This window comes from Apium graveolens, chromosome 6, assembly GCF_009905375.1.
Source record: "Apium graveolens cultivar Ventura chromosome 6, ASM990537v1, whole genome shotgun sequence".
NCBI lineage: Eukaryota > Viridiplantae > Streptophyta > Magnoliopsida > Apiales > Apiaceae > Apium > Apium graveolens.
In genome coordinates, this window is record NC_133652.1 from 455,547 (window position 1) to 463,867 (window position 8,321).

The 8,321-nt window shown below is 32.6% G+C and overlaps 1 long non-coding RNA gene across 1 annotated transcript; it reads left to right on the top strand.

Moving 5' to 3' along the window:
* The first annotated feature begins 2,373 nt into the window (after window positions 1–2,373).
* On the top strand, window positions 2,374–5,680 carry LOC141668415 (uncharacterized). Its single transcript, XR_012553059.1, has 6 exons — window positions 2,374–2,777; window positions 2,911–3,418; window positions 3,523–3,854; window positions 3,960–4,148; window positions 4,741–4,812; window positions 5,491–5,680. It is a non-coding gene; the product is annotated as an uncharacterized LOC141668415 (long non-coding RNA).
* Window positions 5,681–8,321: the final 2,641 nt, after the last annotated feature.

Genomic DNA, 8,321 nt, shown 5'->3' on the forward strand with positions numbered 1-8,321 from the left:
GACAACGAGACTCGTTCCCGATTTACAAGATTAATTTTTAAAATGATTTTTCGACGATCCAACCGTACGGATGTTAAGATATATCAATTTTAGTCATATGAAAAAATTATTAAAAAATTTGAACTTCATCTTGCATGTCAGGATTAGAAAAATCCGGTTAAAGTACCCCTCCCGACAACGAGACTCGTTCCCGATTTACAAAATTAATTTTTAAAATGATTTTTCGACGATCAAACCGTACGGATGTTAAGGTATATCAATTTTAGTCTTATGAAAAAATTATTAAAAAATATGAACTTCATCTTGCATGTCAGGATTAGAAAAATCCGGTAAAAGTACCCCTCCCGACAACGAGACTCGTTCCCGATTTACAACATTAATTTTTAAATTGATTTTTTCGACGATCCAACCGTACGGATGTTAAGATATATCAATTTTATTCATATGAAAAAATTATTAAAAAATATGAACTTCATCTTGCATGTCAGGATTAGAAAAATCCGGTAAAAGTACCCCTCCCGACAAAGAGACTCGTTCCCGATTTACAAGATTAATTTTTAAAATGATTTTTTCGACGATCCAACCGTACGGATGTTAAGATATATCAATTTTAGTCATATAAAAAATTATTAAAAAATTTGAACTTCATCTTGCATGTCAGGATTAGAAAAATCCGGTAAAAATACCCCTCCCGACAACGAGACTCGTTCCCGATTTACAAGATTAATTTTTAAAATGATTTTTTCGACGATCCAACCGTACGGATGTTAAGATATATCAATTTTAGTCATATGGAAAAATATTAAAAAATTTGAACTTCATCTTGCATGTCAGGATTAGAAAAATCCGGTAAAAGTACCCCTCCCGACAACGAGACTCGTTCCCGATTTACAACATTAATTTTTAAATTGATTTTTTCGACGATCCAACCGTACGGATGTTAAGATATATCAATTTTATTCATATGAAAAAATTATTAAAAAATATGAACTTCATCTTGCATGTCAGGATTAGAAAAATCCGGTAAAAGTACCCCTCCCGACAAAGAGACTCGTTCCCGATTTACAAGATTAATTTTTAAAATGATTTTTTCGACGATCCAACCGTACGGATGTTAAGATATATCAATTTTAGTCATATAAAAAAATTATTAAAAAATTTGAACTTCATCTTGCATGTCAGGATTAGAAAAATCCGGTAAAAATACCCCTCCCGACAACGAGACTCGTTCCCGATTTACAAGATTAATTTTTAAAATGATTTTTTCGACGATCCAACCGTACGGATGTTAAGATATATCAATTTTAGTCATATGGAAAAATATTAAAAAATTTGAACTTCATCTTGCATGTCGGGATTAGAAAAATCCGGTAAAAGTACCCCTCCTGACAACGAGACTCGTTCCCGATTTACAAGATTAATTTTTAAAATGATTTTTTCGACGATCCAACCGTACGGATGTTAAGATATATCAATTTTAGTCATATGAAAAAATTATAAAAAAATACGAACTTCATCTTGCATGTCAGGATTAGAAAAATACGGTAAAAGTACCCCTCTCGACAACGAGACTCATTCCCGATTTACAAGATTAATTTTTAAAATGATTTTTTCGACGATCCAACCGTACGGATGTTAAGATATATCAATTTTAGTCATATGAAAAAATTATTAAAAAATTTGAACTTCATCTTGCATGTCAGGATTAGATAAATCCGGTAAAAGTACCCCTCCCGACCACGAGACTCGTTCCCGATTTACAAGATTAATTTTTAAAATGATTTTTTCGACGATCAAACCGTACGGATGTTAAGATATATCAATTTTAGTCTTACGAAAAAATTATTAAAAAATATGAACTTCATCTTGCATGTCAGGATTAGAAAAATCCGGTAAAAGTACCCCTCCCGACAACGTGACTCGTTCCTGATTTACAACATTAATTTTTAAATTGATTTTTTCGACGATCCAACCGTACGGATGTTAAGATATATCAATTTTAGTCATATGAAAAAATTATTAAAAAATATGAACTTCATCTTGCATGTCAGGATTAGAAAAATCCGGTAAAAGTACCCCTCCTGACAAAGAGACTCATTCCCGATTTACAAGATTAATTTTTAAAATGATTTTTTCAAATTTATCAAATTTATCAAATTTTGTCATATGAAAAAATATAAAAATAATAAAAATATTTTGACACTAATCATTATAAAAATAAATAAATAATTTGAAATTGAAACTAATTTTGATTTTATTCTTAATCATTTCCCCCCTTCACAAAATTTTGTTTCCCCCCTTTACTTCTAAATCTGATAAAATATCTCCCCCTTTTACTTTCAATCTCAGACCTCATCTTACTTATATCTTCATCTCTCCGATTACGTCTCCAGCTTGAGTCTCCAGCTTTATTCTTGATTGATAATTTTTCATTCCGTCTTGGTTAACTCTTTCTCTCTCTCCCTCTCTCTCTTCTCTCTCTTCAATTGAAACAAAGTGGTTTAGGGATGCCTCTTACTTGATTATTCGCTGGGTTTAGTTCCATTTTTTTGGATTCACAATCCAAGGTATAGATGAGATGCTCCGTATTTTGTAGGGCTTGACAACTCAATCTGTTCGCTCTAACTCTAAACCATGTCTCAACATTTCCCCCAAATTTAATAAACAAAACCCTAGCTGCTTCTTCTACTCCCTTTTTCAATTCCTCTGCTCTCCGTAAATCATTTACATCTCTCTCCGTTTCTTCTCGCTCCTCTCGTAGCTTAATCGTCAAGGCTGTAAGTTTTTCTTATTTTTATATATTTATTACATTTGTGATTGTTGTAGTTTATAGTTGACCATACAAGTGTTGGTGTTAATTAATTGGGCAGATTTATGTTTAATTTTTTTTCCGATTTGTGTGTTGTTTAGAGTGAGCTTCCTCTGGTTGGAAATGTAGCTCTGGATTTCGGAGATGAAGTTGTTTTCAATCAGGAATTCGTCAATGTAAGTAACTAGATATAAGAGTTTTTGTACCATTTACAAATTTTCGGCTAGAGTTGATTACTCTCGATATTACTAGTTTTTATAAATTGAGCGTCTCTTTGTACTTGGAGTTGTTCTAATTGAGCACGATGCCTTTTTTTGGCTGATTAATACATTATTATTGTCTTATAACACTTTTGTTTTGATGTCTTGTTTAATTGAGATGTATGTTATGAGAGCATACAATGAGAGCATGCAGAATACGATGAGAGTTCAATCCACCAATTGTATCATCCTTTGTTGAAGTTCAAGTTGGAAATATGGGTGAAGATGCAAGGTTGATGATACGGAGAGGTGTTCACGGACCAGGAGAGCCCTCTGGCATAATTTTGAGTGCCACTTTGTCTGTTTGGATTCCTGTCCAACTGCAACAATTGTTTGATTTGTTGCAGAGGTACAGATGCTCAGCTTATGCCTTCTGTTGCTAAGATTTCTAATTTGAAGTCTTTGGGAGAAAAGAATAAATAATATGAGCTTTGTGCTTTTATAATGGTATAGAACCAAGCGTCTACAATTCGTGAATGGATAATTTACCATGCCTGGATTGGAGTTGAGAGATGGTTTATATATGATAATAATTGTGATGACGGAATTAAGGAGACCACCGAAAAGCTTAACCTTAAAGGATATTTGTGAAAGCTACTAGCTGTTTTCATTTGAGGTTAATGGATGTTTGTAGAGAAGGATTATGTTTATGTGAAGTCAGGTCAGGTTTGACTAATTTTGGATTGAACTCTTGGTTGTTAGGTATGAGTGATTTTTGATTGAACTCTTGGTGGTGGCAGATATTATCACCCTTATTTATGTGTTTGTTTTGATGCACACAGACGGTACAGCTCTATATATTTAATCCCTTCTTCATGTTTGTTTTGTACAATTTTGTTATCTTCTAATTTAATACTCACCTCACTGGCTTATATTGGTTTTTTTTGCAGAAGTACACACAGCTCTATCAGCAGCATTATACTCGGATAAGAATGCTCCCCTTCTTGTCAGAACCAATTTAATATTGCAACTCTTCCTTATCTTCATTATACAGAGAACTCTGTCATATTAGAGAAAAAGCATTAGCCTCCAAGTCAAATTAGCTCTCTGCAACAATATTTTACCACACTTTCTTAAAGGTTTCATGTTCTTTCTTGTTTTTTTTACTTCTATCTCCTAATTGTTTATCTTCTCTGCCCTCATTTTTTCATTCACCATGTTGCAATTATGTTAGTCACACATGTTTTCCTGCTTATTACATAAATGACAACAAACAACTTAGGTAGTACAAATGCTCCAACCCAGTTGTAAATTATTGCAACTTATATGTTATTTTGAAAAAAGATGTTAGCTGGTAATATACATTTGGGGATGAAAATAAATGCAGTATTAAAAAATATTATATCATTTCCATGGATGAAACAAATACATATGCTGGTGGTAGCTGTTTATTCCGAAATTGAAATATGAAATTTGTCTAACTTTACATTTCTTTCCTAAGTTTCACAATAGTCTAACTTTATTGTTTATGTAATATATCATTTTTCAATTTTAATTTTTGGTGATAAGGACATGGGGTGTTTAAAACAAAATGCATAAGATGTTCGTGAAGTAAGTTCATTTTCTGGCATTAAACAGGAATTTTTCAAATTTCTTTTTATTGTTTGTCCTATAGTTGGTACTAAATGCTCAGATTCGTGCGATAGCTAACTTCTTTTTGCTCATTTGCAGGCTCGTGACTATTTATCTAAGTTGGGTGATCTGAGCCAGACTCAAATATTTGCAAGAATTGAGAACATAAAAGTGAGTTAAAAATATTGATGCCGGTTCTATACAATTATCTAGTATATTGATTATTGATTTTCTTCCTCCTGTAGTTTTGCTAAATAGGGATCTCTACATTATTTTCTTTCTGATTTAGGGTTTGACTCATTTTGATGAAATCCTGCAAGAGGCATATAGTGTTATCCTTTCCCGTGGAAATCTCAGTATAGACCTTCCATCTGAGAAGGTCACTTCTCAGAGTAATAATTTATATGATACTAAAATTAAATTTAGATTAACTTCATTCAGGGTGAAGACACATGTACCGATAATTTCCCACATCACACACACAGTATACAAGCCAATGGAGGTAATCCTTTATCAAAACTTCTTATTGTTGGACTTATAGAAGCTGAGGGTGATAGATGGGTTAAACAGAGGAAAATCCTCAGTCTTGCCTTTCATATGGAGAAGTTAAAGGTCATTCCTCATACTAATTGTCATGTTCATCTTCATATTACATAGATGTACTTAGTTTTAGCATTGTTGGTATAAGACCATAAAGATTATTTAGTATTGTAAGTCTGTAAAAACTATGCATGTACCGAAACTGTCGGGTATTAATTTTTTATGTTTAGAAACAGAATTTGTTGCCAGCCTTTTACATGGAGTTCTTTTGAGATCATGCACATATGAGAAGATATGGTTTATGTACAGGAGCAATGTGAGCTGGATGTCTGGCCTAATTTACAAACTTTAACAAGTGATTGCGAGCTGCACCATCAGTGTGCATACCTGGCATGAGGTCATTTACTCATGTTATCCTGCCTTGATCAAAATTGATGAAGAATTCTCTTAATCTTTGGAGAAAGCAAGGGAAGATTTTTTATACTAAATAGTTTTGTATCCCGATTAATATTGGTATAATTTTTTAGTTATAGTTGTAACTTTTGTTGATGACTTTTGTATATTTAATATTAGTTTCAATTGTAAAATAACTATTGTATTACGACAAATACAATTTTATTTATAAATTATTGGTTTCTTTTATTTTATATAATGTGCTTAATCTTGTAAACAATTAGGTAAAAGTCACTCAAAAATGATTAAAACCGTTGTATGTCTCATTGCACAAAAAGATTTTTGCAAATAAACAGTTGTATGTGATAATATGGGATAATTGTTTTTGAGTAAACATATGGTTGAATAATTAACTGGACAATACTTTAAGAAGGAAACCATTGTTTGAGGAAGACTATAACAAATCTTTGATAAATATAGAAACTGTTATCTGACAAACTTGCTAGTAAATGGTTGTCTGTAACAAAGTAGAATAAAGGTTTTATTTATAAAATTGTTGTTGTTAAGTTTTCAAACAACTGTTTATATTATATTAACGGTTGTCCCTTCTATTTTTTAAGTAGTGCAAACTATTGTTGAACAATTATCCAGACAATATTTCAATAGAGAAACCGTTGTTTGAAGAGGACTGTAACAAAGGTTTAAAAAATTAAAAACTGTTGTTTGACAAGCCTGCTAGAAAACCATTGTGTATATTATACTAGAATAAAGGTTTTATTCATAAAACTGTTGTTGTTAAGTTTTTAGACAATGGTCATGTTAAACCACCCGTTGTCTCTTTTGTATTATAACATGTGTTATAAAACTGTTATGAAGTCTTCTTCTAACAAGTGTATAAACAACCGTTGTCTGGTATTCGATCACACGAGTGTTGGATAGACAACGGAAACTCTACGTGTCACACAACGGCAAAAAAACAGTTGTATGATTGCAAATATGTTGTAGTGAGAGCATAATTTTTTTCTATAAATGCAATAAGCTTTAGTTCGATTTTTCTTGCGTAGTAGTATACTGGTAGAGTTCAAACTCCACAGTGTATAAGTGAAACATTCTCTTTGAAGATTAATATTGATTGGTGGTATTCCAAGATATGTACTCCTTTTGCTACACGTAGAATTGATATTCTATGAGATGCATATCAATGGAGTTTTAGATATGTACTCCTTTTGATGCAAGCTCTAAAGACTATTCGTGCTGGTATTTATTTTCTTAATTAGGATTTAAGAGACCATTAATAAGTCTCCACCAATAGCTAATGTATTTTCTTAAGTCTACTGCAAATTATATGATTCTAGAGATGTGCTAGACCCTAAAGACTACTCATATATACAGGTATTAATTTTCTTAGGACACTGTTGATCAGTCTCCACACAAACAGCTAATATTTGTTTTCTAACCTCTGTAATTTACTGCAGATCATATGATTTTAGAGATGCTATAAACAGACCATGTACAAGTTAAACAACTGATGATCGTCGGTATATCTCGTTGCATTTCAGATGTGCAAATAAGTATTGTCCACTGATTATACAATGTAACTGTGTTTCTCCTAAAGCATATACTTAATCTTTACGATAAATTTTCACATAATAGAAAATGTTAAATATACGATAAATTCTCCTAAAACACTACAAGAAATCTGGCCATTTATGACGGTTTTTTTGAACTGAAACCGTCATAATTGAGCCATTTACGACGGAAAAAAATCGTCATTTTTGGTCGAGTAGTAAGTTTGTTTTTTCGTCACAAGATAAAATTGCGTCGCAAGTTAGGAAGCAGGGGCCTACATTCTCAATAAAATAATAAATCTACTTACGATGAAATATTCCGTCGTAAGTTATCAACATACGACGAATAATAATGTCGTATGTTAGTTACTTACGACGGAGTAAACGTCGTACGTTTTCTTGTGAGACCCATCTTTAATAAAATAAAATATAAATTTATGATGCAATTATACATCGTAAATTAGTAACTTATGACGGAATATGTGATGAACAACCGTCGTAAGTTTGTATTTCCAGAATAGGCAAATTCTGATTTTTCAGTTTCCAGCCCTTTTCGGCTTCCAATTTAAATTATAAGTCTGTTGAAGTCTAATGCAATCACAAACTTAACATAAACTCCAAATCTGCCAAAAGTCTAATTTCATTTCCAGAAAATAGCAACCATAGCAAAAAATGTGCAAGAACTACAAATATTGGACGAACACTAAATGATAAAATCCAGAAACAGATCTCATATGATCTAGCTAGAAAACTTACATAAAAATTAATCTACTCACATGTCTACTTCTCCATAAGCGGTCTCAAGATGGGTTTGCTCGGCTTCCTGAACCTCATTCTCAGTCTTCCTATATTTCTTACACTTGCAGTACATGCTCATGAAAGTTCCGACAGCTCCATACATACTTCCTCCTACACTGGTCATAAAGTCCAACATCAAACATCTTCCAGAAACTCTTCTCATTGAGCTCTGACACAGCATACTGTGGCTAGAATCCATGGTTTTCAATCAACCAGCTCTCCAAGCGGCGCACAGCCTGTGCACCATCGAACTCCTTGCCCCTTAAGATGATCGAGGAGCGTAGTAGACGGGTCAGAACTAGCAAAGCAAAAAAAAGAAGAAGTCATCAATTCAGATATTCATTGCTAACAACTAGGTCGATGATTGAATTAAAGTAAAAT